The sequence below is a fragment of the Hibiscus syriacus genome, unplaced genomic scaffold (genome assembly GCF_006381635.1).
Source record: "Hibiscus syriacus cultivar Baekdansim isolate YM2019G1 unplaced genomic scaffold, ASM638163v2 tig00110183_pilon, whole genome shotgun sequence".
Lineage (NCBI taxonomy): Eukaryota > Viridiplantae > Streptophyta > Magnoliopsida > Malvales > Malvaceae > Hibiscus > Hibiscus syriacus.
Genome location: NW_024062614.1, coordinates 453,533 through 469,093, shown reverse-complemented (window position 1 = coordinate 469,093; position 15,561 = coordinate 453,533).

Here is a 15,561-nt window from a genome sequence, read left to right as displayed (position 1 = left end):
CAACAATCGAATCTTATCCATTTGGAAACCCTTGCACCCTTTGAAATTGATCGATATTGAGAATGATTATTTCCTAGTAAAATTCTGGCAGAGAACGACTATCTAAAAGTGCTAGCCGACGACCCTCAGACAAATTTTGGACATTATCTCACAATTGAGCCTTGGTCAGTAGATTTTGATTCCTCTCTATCGTACCCTAGCCGAATTATGGTGTGGGTACGACTTTTTTGGCCTCATGGTTACCTTTTACAAGTTAAGTATGATAGAAGCAATTGAGAGAAACTTGGATCAACGATTAAAATAGATTATCAAACGAACAATCATCGTCAGGGTGGCTTCGCTCCTATGGTCGTCACTATCAATTTGAAGAAACCTTTAATTTTAAAACTTGTTATTAATAAGTGTATTTAGATCGGTAAGTATGAATCTCTCTCGGTGGTATGTTTTAGCTGTGGCATCTATAGTTGTAGACACTCGTGTTTCGTCCCCTTTTAAATATATATATTATTATTATTATTATTATTATTATTATTATTATTATTTAATTTATATTTGTTACATTATTTTGCAGGCCTAATCTTGAGGCCCAACTGAGGTCAGCCCCAACAACCCAAAATAGAGTCCAGACATGGCCTACCGATCCAGATTACAAATAACCCACCCGAAGTCCAGTACTAGGCCCAAGATTCGACCCGAGATCTAACCCGGTTAACTGACCCGCTTAGCTGCCATCTCCAGCATCCCACGTGAATCATTATTATCACTGCCAAGGCCATACCCTGCCCAAGCCATGTTGCTGACACCAACCGAGCAGAACCTTGCCTTGCTCCACAGTATCCGTGCCCATGCCCTGCACGTCACCACCAACCCCTGCAACAACATCACTCCATCACCGACCAGATGAGATTTAACAAGAGAACAATGTAGAGGGAAAAGAGAACCAAAAATAGATAGGGGAATTAAAAAAAGAGGGGAGAGCTCTCAGTTTTGATGGGGAGCTCTCGGTTTTTAGGGAAAATGGAATCAAGAAAAACAGTGTACCCAATGTAATAAAATTTGAAAATCAATAAAAGAAATTGAGGATACTTCCCTTGGTTTTTTTCTCTCGTTATTTCTTAGTTGTTTTATTCGAATGATTCTTAAAATTCCAGCCTCCAATGAATCTATAAAAGAAGTGAAAAAGTGAGAAAGAAACGAAATATACAAAATGAAAGGAGAGATAAAGTGTTACCTTTCGGTCGATGAGAGAATACGGAGATCGAGGCCTCTTTTCCATAATTCGAATGGTGAAGATATGTAAAAGATGATGGAAAACAACATACCTCAAAATGGGGAAGATCCGACGGCCGATGACGATAGATCAAGGAGAAGAAGGTCGAACGATTTTTGGCCATTTTGAAACAAACGGGGCCAATTCTCACGAAACCTACCCCAAATCAATGAAGAGAAGGACGAAAAGGACGAGACGGACCTCCTGGTGAAATTTGGTGGCCATCGACCATCAGCGGCGACGGCACAACGACCGACGGGTGGGAAGCTACTAAAGATCGCCGATTTTCTAGAGAGAGGGGAGACCCGCTCTCTAAAACCTAATTAAAATGAAAAAAATGAAAAAAGGTTAATATTTATAAAAAATGAAAGAGAAATTTGCACTTTAAATCCCCCTAAGTTTGGCATGTTTTGTAAAATGGTCACCTGTAGGGGCTGCTTTTGTAGTTTACCCATTCTGATGCATGTTATGTATTATTGGTTTAATTACTTTTTAGTCCCTAAACCTTATGCATGTTTTACATTTTAGTCTTTAGGAGCTTTGTTTTATTTATTTTTCTGATTCTGATATTTAATTTAATTTTGATTTAATTTAATCATTATATTGCCATGCTATTTATTTGAAATTAGTCATTAATTTTTATTTTATTTCATTTTAGTCACTAATTAGTTCCTACTTTATTTTATTTATGAATCTATTTCTATAGTTTCAGTTTTTGCATTTCACTCACTGTTTATTTCTGATTTGGCTACTGCTATTTTATTTTATACATTTTAGTCACTATTTTTATTTCTGATTTGGTTACTGTTATTTTATTCTATACATTTAGCCATTATTTCTTTCCTGATTTGTTACTACTTTCCTTATTTGTTGCATTTAGTCCTTGTATTTTAATATATGTGTATGTTTTATATTCTCATGTATTTTATGTGTATGTACCGTATGTATGTATTTATTTAAATGTTTTTGTATTTAATAGTAATTTTTAACATTTACTCGTATATTTTCAAGTTTCTTATTTTAAGCTTAGTATTTTATATCTTTTGATTCTGGCCCTATTTAGCATTATTGTATTTGTTATTATTTATGATTCGTACTATTTATATTTTAAGTATTCATTTGTTAATCAGTCAAAGTTTACTTCCAGCATTGAATTGCATTTAATTTTCATTTATTTATTCCTAATTAGTATTTTTTAAGTTTTAGCTTTTGCTATGTAAATTTGTTTGTGCATATTGATCCAACTATTTCGAATATATACGAAAACCTCATAAGCATAACTCGACTAATTTCATAATTGGATTAAGGGTAGTATTTATTTATTTTAAAATATTAAGAAGTGATTGTCTTAAAGTAACTAGATGTCTTATTCTAATGTTTTAAAATAAATAAATACCCTATTAGAATAACCTAAAAAAGGTAGAGTATGCTTAATTTAATCAAGAATAAAAGGAAAAGGAAATGTTCTTTTATTTAATCTTGTCGAGATAATTCGTCTAATTTTTATTAGGAATTAGGTCTCGATATTTTTAAATAACTGAACATCCCTTATCTTTTCTAATCATATATAATTTGGATTAATTGGCTTAATTTTTATTTGGTCGAATCAAATTATTTTAGTCTTGAATTCTTAGGAAAAATTATTATATTTCGTTTATTTCAGTTGAAAAGAGAAATATTTGTCCTAAAGTATTTTAGGGATTATTTTCTCTTCGATTGGAAATATTAGAATATTTTATATTTCTTCTTAGAATTTTTTATTCAATAAAAATTACATGGTTTAATTTGGAATAATGGGATCGTAATTTAAATTTATATTTGAATTCTTAGATTTCCACTATTAGAGACAATTTATAATCGACGGGGTACCAATTTTGGGCGTTGTGGGGGTGTTTATTCTTCTCCACATATAATCGATCCTCGAACCCCTTTTTTATTACAAAAAAGAATGAATCCCTGGTTACACGTAGACTGATTTATCTTTTAAAATGATGTTTTCTTAAAAACTCTTTTAAAAGAAATTTTTTAGGTATTCGACCTACCTAACTCAAAAGGTCGATGGCGACTCCAAAATATTTCAAATCTTTTCAAAGAAAAACCCCCAAGTCGTACTAAGTTTTCCCTTGCCCAGGCAAGAAAAGATGTCGACAGCTTGGCGACTCTACTGGGGACCTTAGAGGGTCAAGCCTTAAATTGATTCTATATTGTCTCTATAGTTAGAAATTGAGAATTCAATTTTATTTAATTTACGATTCTTTTGATTTCTTTCAATTTTTATTTTATTTTATATCCTTGTATATTAATGTTTGCATTTCATTATTTTTAGATATTAAAATTTTGGATTCATTTTAGCTCGATCTTAGTGTGATTGTTGGTCAAAGGTTTGATAATTTCTCCTCACACACAACACGTGCATTGCATAATATAAGCTCTATAGTCGATCTCTTTCGCCTTTAAGTGAGAGTGAAAGTGACGTCTTCGTGAGAATTGATTCTACGTGTCAGACCTAGTAACTAGCTTCCATGATTCATATGCCCTATTCGTGAGGATTTATTCTCCGTCTCAGAAATAGGAAAATGTGCCCTTTCGAATTAAACTCGATTCACTTAAGCCTATAATGGGTGAGGATTGAGGGTCTGGCTCACCCAAGGGGGCACCGATAATGACAATTCGAGTACCTTTACTCCTAGAACCAAAACTGTACATATAGTAAACTGTTGAAACCCACTCGATCTAATACCATACCAAAATTTTGTCCATAGGTACCCAAATAAGTGTACACAAAGGAGAAATGAACTCTAACATTCGTCTTTTAATTTATTCGATAGATTATTTTTTGAATAAATGCATGTGAACTAGAAATTATACGGTAGGGTTTTAATTTCCTCTATGTGTTTTATTCACTATATTTTATGGTTTATTTACCATTTGAATTTAATATTTTCATATTTCACTAACATACATTTCCTCTCTTTGATTATTATTTTTACTAACATCTTTTCCTTGTCTTGTTGCTTGTTGCTTTATTTGTGCATAAACATACTGTTAATACCCGAGGTAATTATCAAATTAGAAGGCTTTTAAAACAACAACGTCACACGAAGGGGCAAATATGTTTTACCTGCTTTGACATGTTGGGATGTTGTGAGTTCTTTGAAAGTTGTTCTAGGATAATTACTTGAAATTAACACATGTTTCATACATGTCATAGAATGTAGTGATTCTCGAGTTAATAGTCATATTAGAAGGCTTTCAATACAACAATGTCACTCGAAGAGGTAGAATAGAAATGCAAAAATGCATCAATGGTCCAGAAGGGTGCTCCAAGAAACAATTGAAGAGCTATATCAAGATGGAATACATGAAGCTCAAATGATGCAGTAAAACAAGCTTTTCAAGGGTGCTACGACGATGTTGATACAACTAGCCGAAAAGAAATAATATGTTTGAAGTCATCAAGCAACAATGATAATCAACACGAGACAATGTATGATGTTAGTCACATATGGTCGCTCAACAAATGCATTTCTGGAAAAGAAGTCGAAGCGTTGGAATTTTCCATCAAGCCAAGGATAAAAGAAGATTATTTCATTGCATGTTCGATCAAAATTTAAGAAGTCGAGTAGTATGACATGATTTGTAGTTTCCATCTGCCTCGGTGGATTGAGAGATTGTGTGTTATTTGGAAGTTGTTTTATGACAATTACTTTGGGGATCAATTCCTTTGTTGCATTTACATTTTGCATTCTCATTTTGCATCTTTGCATTTGCATGAGCATATTTACATCTTTGCATTAGCATCTATACATCGTACATTGCATAATATACATTGCATCTTAACGTGCATTAGTCATGGATCCTCGAAGTGACTCACGGAATCTTTTGAGGTAAATTGAAGTCACCCCTTTCATACCTAGAAAAGAATTGAGAGCTAAAGACGTGGTGTTAGTGCCATTTGAAGATCAAAGCACATCATTGAGAATGGTGGGGCATTGAAGTGTAAGATTCATATTTAATCGATTCAAGGGCATGGACATTCGATGAATGATGGGGCATTCTGATGTAAACTGAGAAAAAACCATTGCAGCCACTACGAACTTTCGATGCACTCGCATATTGTCTTGTTTGAACTTGTTTTTCTTTTTCCTGCATTTAAAAAAGTTTGTAAGTCACTTGACAATCAGACATTTTAAATAAAATGCTTCCTTCTTAGGAAATGAACAAATGAGTAAATTTTTAATTTTGAAATTCCTTGAATATCGTCTTAATTAAAAGCTTTTTAATAACTGAGGTTGTAAATCTTTGACAAATGATAAGATTGAACCCCAACAAAACAATGACCCCTTGATCCTACTCCAGAAATAAACCACAATACATACCCTTCTCTTGAAGGGACATATCTAGTTTTCTCCTTGCATGCAGAGTCAATCAATGGTTTGGCATTCAGGTATGTGTTAGGAGCTGACAAAATAGGGCAACTTACACATGAGATTGCTAAGCTAATTGATTCCTACTTCTGTATGACATTCAATGATGATCATGATCTTCACAGATGGAATGGTCGAGTAGGTGAATCTAGTTTTGGTCAGTTGCTTGGAAATTGAACTCTAACGATGAGATTCTCTGACCTTCAAAAACACCGGGACTATAACATGTTCTTTTTGACAAGCTTTAGAAATGGAATCCATATACTCATAATATATATATATATATATATATGTGTGTGTGTGTGTGTGTGTGTGTGTGTGTGTGTGTGTGTGTGTGTATGTATACAATAAAGCTGAGTTATTCCACTAAAGCAATTGGTTATAGAGGAAACTCGAAAGCCCTGACTTTATGAATAGATTACATTCAAACCATGACATTGATTGGGTACTTGGAAATTCAATGTTTGCTCCACTGTGATTGTCAGGTCAAAGACTTTGCGACGACATGAATCCTTCAGCTAGCCAAACCAAGGCAATTATAATATATAAATACAATAAATATGAATTCAGCTAGCCCAACCATGGCAAATTAAATCAAATTTACTAAATAAGGAGTTTCGGTGAATATAGACTAAGGGAGTTGAGGAACACCTGTTATAGTCGAACTCACACGAGCACTTAGAAAGCTCATTTTTAGACCCATATTTATGCACTACCTTTGCTAGAGGAGTCTACCAAACAAATGGAATATTTCAGAGATCTGAAACAAAAATGTTCTAAAAAGTCTAGCAATTGACTATGTTAGTTGCATCAACTTGTTCGCCTCATCAAAATGCCAAACCAAGAAAGAGGGCCATGCCATAATCTTCACGAAGGACGAATCAATGAAACAAACCTTAGAATTTATATAGCTAACCTCAAACCAAACTTTCAATTTTGATATTTGTCAAAGGTTTACAACTATCAAATATTAAAGAGCAGTTGATTCTTTTGATATTCAATGAACTCCTGTTTTATGATTTGTTTCAATTGTGAAACTTAGAAGAAGTCAATATTTTTTAAAAATTCTTTTCGATAATTTTCAAAATTTTGAAAATTGAAAGGAAGAAAAACATTTTCAAACAAGATAAGTTCTCTGAAAGTATCTTGGAATTCAACGAATATCCCTTCGAAGCTCATGATCGAAGCTGGGGCAAGGGAAACCAATTTTTTAGGGCAAAATTTGATGGGGGCAAGTTTGTAAGAGTACACCCTAGTAGAAATGAAGACTGCTCTCACAACCATTCTCCTTCCCACCGAGAAAACATACATACATCAAAACATACATACATGACACATGAAATGTACACCTTTGCATCAAACATTCATAATCATGTGCATTAAATACAATTTTTTCCTCTCTTGAGGACAAATGTAATAATTCTTCAAATAAAACACAAGCTTCATCATGATACTCGTAAACATACAAGATAGACAATCATAAATACATCATTTTGATCTTTCAGGAAATAAAAACTCAGAAATGACCAGATTTCTTCAATCTGAAAGAAAAATGTCATCCACAGATTTAACTTCCTGAAGTAAATAATTAGATCTTCTGAAGACATTTCCTCAACGTGTAGGAACAAATAGACTCTCTGTCTCCTTGGGTGTTGTTTCTCTCGAAACAAAATATCATCTCGCTAGAGATATTCTTTTCTTAAAAGTAAATTTTGTCTCACTTCAGACATTTTTTTCTTAAAACAAATTTCGTCTCACTTTAGACATTTTCCTTTGGAACACAAATTTCAAAGTTGTTTTTCTTAAAAACAAATTTTGTCTCATTTGATACATTTTTCTCTTAAAACAAATTTCGTCTCACTTGAGACATTTTCCTTCGGAACACAAATTTCAAAGTTATTTTTCTTAAAAACAAATTTTGTCTCACTTGAAACATTTTTCTCTCAAAACGAATTTCGTCTCACTTGAGATATTTTCTTTCGGAACACAAATTTCAAAGCTGTTTTACTTGAACCAATTTTTGTCTCGCTTGAGGCAATTTTCTAAAAAAAATCATCTCGTTTGAGACATTCTCCCAAAATTTTGAAATATGTAAAACAAAATTGATCTCACATGAGATAGTTTTCCAAAAAAAAAAATTTGTCTCTCTTGAGACAATTTCTCTCGAAACAAAATATTTGAATATGTTTCCCTTGAAACAAATTTTATCTCCCTTGAGACAGTTTCTCTTGAAACACCAATCTTTGACATCGTTTCCCTTGAAACAAATTTTGTCTATCTAGAGACAGTTTCCCTTGAAAGAAATGTATCTCACTTGAGATGGTTTTTCTTAAAACCAACTTCATCTCGCTTGAGACAGTTTTCCCTTGAAACAAAATTTATCTCACTCGAGATTGTTTTTCTTAAAACCAAAAGATTTTATCTCGCTTGAGATTGTTTCACTCGAAACATAAGATTTTATTTCGCTTGAGATAGTTTCGCTCGAAACAAGAGATTTTTAGAAACTAAGCCTGATTTTTAGGGATTTCTCAATGTTTTCAAATGAATTTGAAAGAATCTAAGCCTAATTTTAGGGGTTCTTAATGTTTTCAAATGAATTTTAAAGAAATTAAGCCTAATTTTTATGGATTTCTTGATATTTTCAAATGAGTTTTTAGAAACTAAGCTTGATTTTTAGGGGTTTCTTGATGATGATTTTCAATGAGTTTTTAAAAGGAAACTAAGCCTAATTTTTAAGGGTTCCTTGACAACTAAGAAACTAAGCTTGATTTTCAAGGGTTTCTTAATGAGTAAGTCTTTCGGGCCATTAATAAGTCTTTCAAGCGTGATGCTTAAATCCTTCGGGTCATCTATAAGTCTTTCAAGCAAGATGATAAGTCCTTCGGACCATCCATAAGACTTTTGGGCAGGATGTTTTCAACATTTCCTTTACCCGATTCACAACACTTCGAATCAGCTTAAGTCCTTTGGGCCATCCATAAGACCTTCGGACAGGATGTTTTCAATATTTCCTTTGCTCGATTCACAAAACTTCGAATCAACAATGCCCCACTAGAGGGGTTAACATTTCCTTTGCATTCACAACACTTAGAATCAGAAACGCCCCACCAGAGGGGTTAACATTTCCATTGCTCGTTTTACAACACTTCGAATCAGCTTAAGTCCTTCGGACCATTAGTAAGTCTTCCGAGCATGATGTGTAAGTCCTTCAGGCCATCTATAACTCTTTCAAGCAAGATGATAAGTCCTTCGGGCCATCCATAAGACCTTCAGGCATGGTGTTTTCAACATTTCCGATACTCGATTCATCACATATGGAGTTGAATCAGCAACACCTCACTCAAGGAACCAATATTGCCAGTACAGAATTCATAAGGAATAGCTTGTTCGACCTATCACTCGATTCATTGCATTTCAAATCAGTGACACCTCACTCGAGGGATCAACATTTCAAATGGAGAGTTCATAATGAGAAGAACTCATCCGACAGAGGGAGAAGAAGTTCATAATGAGAAGAGCTTGTTCGAACTATCACTCGATTCACGGTATTTCGAATCAGTGACACCTCGCTTGAGGGATTAACATTTCCAATGGAGAGTTCATAATGAGAAGAACTAACCCGATGAGGGAGAAAAAGTTCATAATGAGAATAACTTGTTTAACCTTAGCTCGATTCATCGCATATGGAGTTGAATCAACAACATCTCACTCGAGGGATCAACATTTTCGTAATGAGAATAACTCATCGGATAAGGGAGAAGAAGTTAATAATGAAAAGAACTTGTTCAACCTTAGCTCGTTTCCATCGTATAAGGAGTTGGAACAACACCGACTTTTGTTTATCCATCACATAAAGAGTTGGATCAGCATCATCATTTTGCTAGTCCATCACATAAGGAGTTGGATCAACACCACCTTGGATCAACATCCCCAGATCTGATATTCCCTGAGTGACAGCGGAACATATCCCTTATCATATTTCAAACCTTGAAGTTGACCGAATGAAAAATGCTTTGTCTCTTCATCTTTACCCTATTATTGTTGACACAAGAATGGGCAAAGAGGGGCAGCTGTAGGTACTCATTTTTTGTCCCCTTTTAAATATATTTATTATTATTATTATTATTATTATTATTATTATTATTTACATCTAATACATTATTTTACGGACCTAATCTCGAGGCCCAACTGAGGTAAGCCCTAGCAACCCAAAACAGAGCCCAAACATGGCCCAACCGATCCAGATTACAAATGACCCACCCGAAGTCCAGTAATAGGCCCAAGATTCGACCCAAGATCAAACCCGGTTAACTGACCCGCTTAGCTGCCATCTCTAGCATCCCACGTGAATCATCATCATTACTGCCAAGGCCATACCCTTCCCAAGCCATGCTGCTGCCACCAACCGAGCAGAACCATGCCTTGCTCAATAGTACTCGTGCCCATGCCCTGCACGTCACCACTAACCCCTACAACAACATCACTCCATCACCAACCAGATGAGATTTAACAAGAGAACAATATAGAGAGAAAGGAGAACCAAAAATAGATAGGGGAATTAAAAAAAAGAGGACAGAGCTCTTAGTTTTGATGGGGAGCTCTCAGTTTTTAGGGAAAATGGAACCAAGAAAAACAGTGTACCCATTGTAAAAAAAAATCAAAAATAAATAAAAGAAATTGAGGTTACTTCCCTTGGTTTTTTCTCGTTCTTTCTTAGTTGTTTTTATTCGAATGATTCTTAAAATTCCAGCCTCCAATGAATCTGCAAAAGAAGTGAAAAAGTGAGAAAGAAACGAAATATACAAAATGAAGGGAAAGACAAAGTGTTACCTTTCGGTCGATGAGAGAATACGGAGATCGAGGCCTCTTTTCCATGATCTGAACAGTGAAGATGTGTAAAAGATGATGGAAAACAACATACCTCAAAATGGGGAAGATCCAACAGCGGACGACGGTAGATCGGGGGAGAAGAAGGTTGAACGATTTTTGGTCTTTTTGCGACAAAGTGGGATGATTCTCGTAAAATCAACTCCAAATTGGTGACGAGGAGGCCGAGACGGACCTCGAGGTGAAATTTAGTGGCCATCGGCGGTGACGGCGGCGCGATTACGCGACAGCGACAAACAAAACGACGTTCGACGAGTGGTAAGCTACCGATGATCGTCAGTTTTCTAGAGAGAAGGGAAACCCTCTCTCTCTAAAACCTAATTAAAATAAAAAAGAAAAGGGTTAATATTTATAGAAAATGAAAGGGGAAATTTGCATTTTAAATCCCCTAAGTTTGGCATGTTTTGTAAAATGGTCACCTGTAGGGACTGCTTTTGTAGTTTACCCATTTCTGATGCATGTTATGTATTTTTGGTTTAATTACTTTTTAGTCCCTAAACCTTAGGCGTGTTTTACATTATAGTCTTTAGGAGCTTTGTTTTATTTATTTTTTTGATTTTAACATTTAATTTTATTTTGTTTTGATTTAATCATTATACTGCTATGCTATTTATTTGAAATTAGTCACTGATTTTTATTTTATTTCATTTTAGTCACTAATTAGTTCATTCTTTATTTTATTTATGAATCTGATTCTATAGTTTCAGTTTTTGTATTTCAGTCACTGTTTATTTCTGATTTGGCTATTGCTATTTTATTTTATACATTTTAGTCACTATTTTTTATTTCTGATTTGGTTACTGATATTTTATTCTATGCATTTTATTCATTATTTCTTTCCTGATTTGTTACTACTTTCCTTATTTGTTGCATTTTGGTCATTGTATTTTAATATATGTGTATGTTTTATTTCTCATGTATTTTATGTGTATGTACCGTATGTATGCATTTATTTAAATGTTTTTGTATTTAATAGTAATTTTCAACATATACTTGTATATTTTCAAGTTTCTTATTTTGAGGTTAGTATTTTATATCTTTCGATTTTGGCCCTATTTAGCATTATTGTATTTGTTATTATTTATGATTTGTACTATTTATATTTTAAGTATTCATTTGTTAATCCGTCAAAGTTTACTTCCAGCATTGAATTGCATTTAATTTTCATTTATTTATTCCTAATTAGTATTTTTAATTTTTATCTTTTGCCATGTAAATTTGTTTGTGCATATAGATCCAGTCATTTCAAATATATATGAAAACCTCATAAGCATAACTCGACTAATTTCATAATTGGATTAAGGGTAGTATTTATTTATTTTAAAATATTAAGAAGTGATTGTCTTAAAGTAACTACATGTCATATTCTAATGTTTTAAAATAAATAAATACCCTATTAGAATAACCTAAAAAAGGTAGGGAATGCTTAATTTAATCAATAATAAAAAGAAAAGGAAATGTTCTTTTATTTAAACTTGTCGAGATAATTCGTCTAATTTTTATTAGAGATTAGGTCTCGATATTTTTAAATAATTGAACATCCTTTATCTTTTCTAATCATATATAATTTGGATTAATTGGCTTAATTTTTATTTGGTCAAAATCAAATTATTTTAATCTTGAATTCTTAGGAAAAATTATTATATTTCTTTTATTTCAGTTGGAAAGAGAAATATTCGTCATAAAGTATTTTATGGATTATTTTCTCTTCGATTGGAAATATTGGAATATTTTCTATTTCTCCTTAGATTTTTTCGTTCTAAAAATTGCATGGTTGAATTTGGAATAATGGGATCGTAATTTAAATTTATATTCGAATTCTTAGATTTCCACTATTAGAGACAATTTATAATCTACGGATACCAATTTTAGGCGTTGTAGGGGTGCTTATCCTTCTCCACACGTAATCGATCCCCACACCTTTTTTTATTACAAAAAAAGAATGAATCTCTGGTTACACGTAGACTGATTTATCTTTTAAAATGATGTTTTCTTAAAATCTTTTTTAAAAGAAAATTTTTAGGTATTCGACCTACCTAACTCAAAAGGTCGATGACGACTCCAAAACATTTCAAATCTTTTCAAAAACAAAAAAACTCAAGTCGTACTAAGTTTTCTCCCGCCCGGGCGAAAAACGGGGTCACAATAGTCATGCACATGAGTCTTGCCCACAAAAGACGAATAATGCGGTTATTTCTAAATCAAGCAATGTTGAACCTTCTGTTGTCCAAACGCCTTCAGCACTTGCTGATCCATATGGCCCTTGGATGCTGGTTGAAAAGAGAAAAAGGAAACCCTAGAAAAACAATAACCAGAACCAGGGATTCAATGAAAACCTCACAACCTCCTCTCGTTTTGATCCGATTTAAAACCTCGATGATTCTGAGTCAAATGCACCATCATTGCCATCCTCCCAACCACTGTCAAAATCCAATGCAACATCTAGGAGCACAACATCTATGAGAACATCGTGATAAGGACAATGCTATGCATCTAAATGAAAAATCGAACTTAAAAGGGAAATCCTCTATGCCTCTGCGCAAATCACATGTTTCAATCCTTGGAATGAGAAATCTAGATGTGCACAAACCCTAAGAAGACACTTTCCAACAGCGTAATCCACCCCATACTCTTAAAAGCAGCGCACATACACCCCAATTGAATACTTCTAGGCACGTGGTAGTTGAATTGGAGGTTGATGCGTCTCCAATAAAGGTTATTCCCACGGGCCAGGGTGCGTCTACCAGTTCCCTTAATCCAAAAACTCAAACTGTTGCTCTTATCCCACATGAACTACCTAAGCCGCCTGACGATACCACACCCAAACCAACTCAACAATCATCCCATACTCTTAGCTCTACGCACAGAAACACAGTGACGTATGAAGATCCCAAGCAGATTCGTAATGGCCCAACGGGCATGATTGAGTGATATCCAGTCTCACGATTTTTTTTTTATCTTTTATGGATTTTAAAGCCTTTTTTTGGAACGCAAAGGGGTACGGAGATAGAAATTTTATCTGAGTTACTCGTCTATACCTTAGAGATAACAAGTCAGAGATATTTGTGTCTTCGTTGAAACTTTGATTAATCGTTCTAAAGCTGATAAAGTCATTAGCGAGCTGGGTTTTCCAAAACTCCCACAGGGTGGAAGCTATTGGTTTCGCAGGTGGTATTTGGATATGCTGGTTTGATAATATTCATATTGATGTCTTATTATGCCATTTTCAGTTTATACATTGTCGTATAAAATGCAAGAATCGAAAAAATCAAACTCCCTTCCTCGATACGTTTACTTACGCAAGCCCCAATGCCGCTTCGAGAAAAGATCTTTGGTCTTACATAAAATTTCTGTCTACTAATATTACTGAGCCATGGATCATGATGGGGACTTCAATGCCACTCTTTACACTGAAGACCGTAAGGGTTGCACCATTATTTCTACTACTGATTCTGATTTTAGAGATATGATCTTTGATTGCAGTTTGCTAGACCTGGGATTCCACAAACCCGAGTTCACTTAGTATAGGGGTGATTGCTCTATCCGTCTTGGCCGTTGTTTGGGCAATTCAATCTGGTTCGAAACTTTTCCTAAGTCCACTATTCAACATTTGCTTCTTATGAAGTCCACAAAGTTAAGTGCACAATTAGCCTCTTATATATATCACAAAATGATTAACACTAATACTATCCATTATAAATTGAAAAAATTATAAGTTGAAAAAATTATAAGTTGTTGCTAAAGTGGAACATTGTGCTACTAAAAGCAAGAGCTCTGTAACATTTGTTTTATTACAAACTTTGCTGATATTCATATGTACACATCCAAAATCAGAAATTGTAAAAAAAACTTCCACAAACATATGATTATCGAAGTTAAGTACGTTCAATATTTAACTGGAATATGAATAATTATGATCATACTCGATATGAATAAAAAAAATCAAAAGCTAAATAAATGCATTAGGGTGCTACCATATATAGAAAAAATGAATATGTGAAGTCGTTGGTTGCCTTAGACGGATTTAACCATTGTCCAAACTTAAATTTCTTTCATTGTATAGAAATGTTATACCCCATAAATAAACTAAAAAAGTTTGAAAGTTCAATTAATTGTTATTCTTCCATGAAATTGTTCTTGGTGTGCCCATTGTTTCAAATAATAGATTTGAACAGTGTAGTTTGATACTACTTTCCTGTTGACAGCAGAATTTTATATATATATATTTTTTATGAATTTCTTAATTCTTTTTGTGTGTTTAATCATTTGGTTTTGTCCTTTTATGTTTTGTATATTCATCACAATTCTTATTTTTTATGATATTGTATATGAGTGAATCACAAGGGACTCAAAGCTCACAACCATGTGTTATATAGTTCAACTCAAAATGCACAAAGTTCTACATGTAAAGTCAATGATCCAACAAGTAATAAAAATGTTCGAAAGAGACAAAAATCAAGAGCAGCATGTTGGAATCATTTCAAAAAAAAAATATGTAACTGAAGATGAGGAAAATAGGGCAAGATGCAATTATTGTGACACGATGTACTGCATGGAAACTAGGGGTTCTACAACTAGTTTGAATAATTATTTGAAGACATGCTTAAAAAATCCTCGAGGCAACACTTCAGATTCTAGACAATCTGGAATAGCAATGCTTCGATCTGACCTTGAAAGTGAAGAAAGAAACTTTCAACTTGGAAGTTTGAAAAAGAGGCTAGTAGAAAGGCATTGATTCACATGATAATCGTGGATGAACTACCTTTTCAAATTGTAAAGGGTGAAGGGTTTAAGTCTCTTTCTTTAACATGCCCAAGATTTCATCTCCTTCTCGTTTTACAATTAGAAGGGATTGTCTCGACTTATTCAACTCCATGAAGAGATTAATGAAGAATGTTTTTGAAAAAGATACAAGCATAATTTTTTTGACAACTGACACTTGGACTTCACTACAAAGGGTATCTTATATGGTTCTAA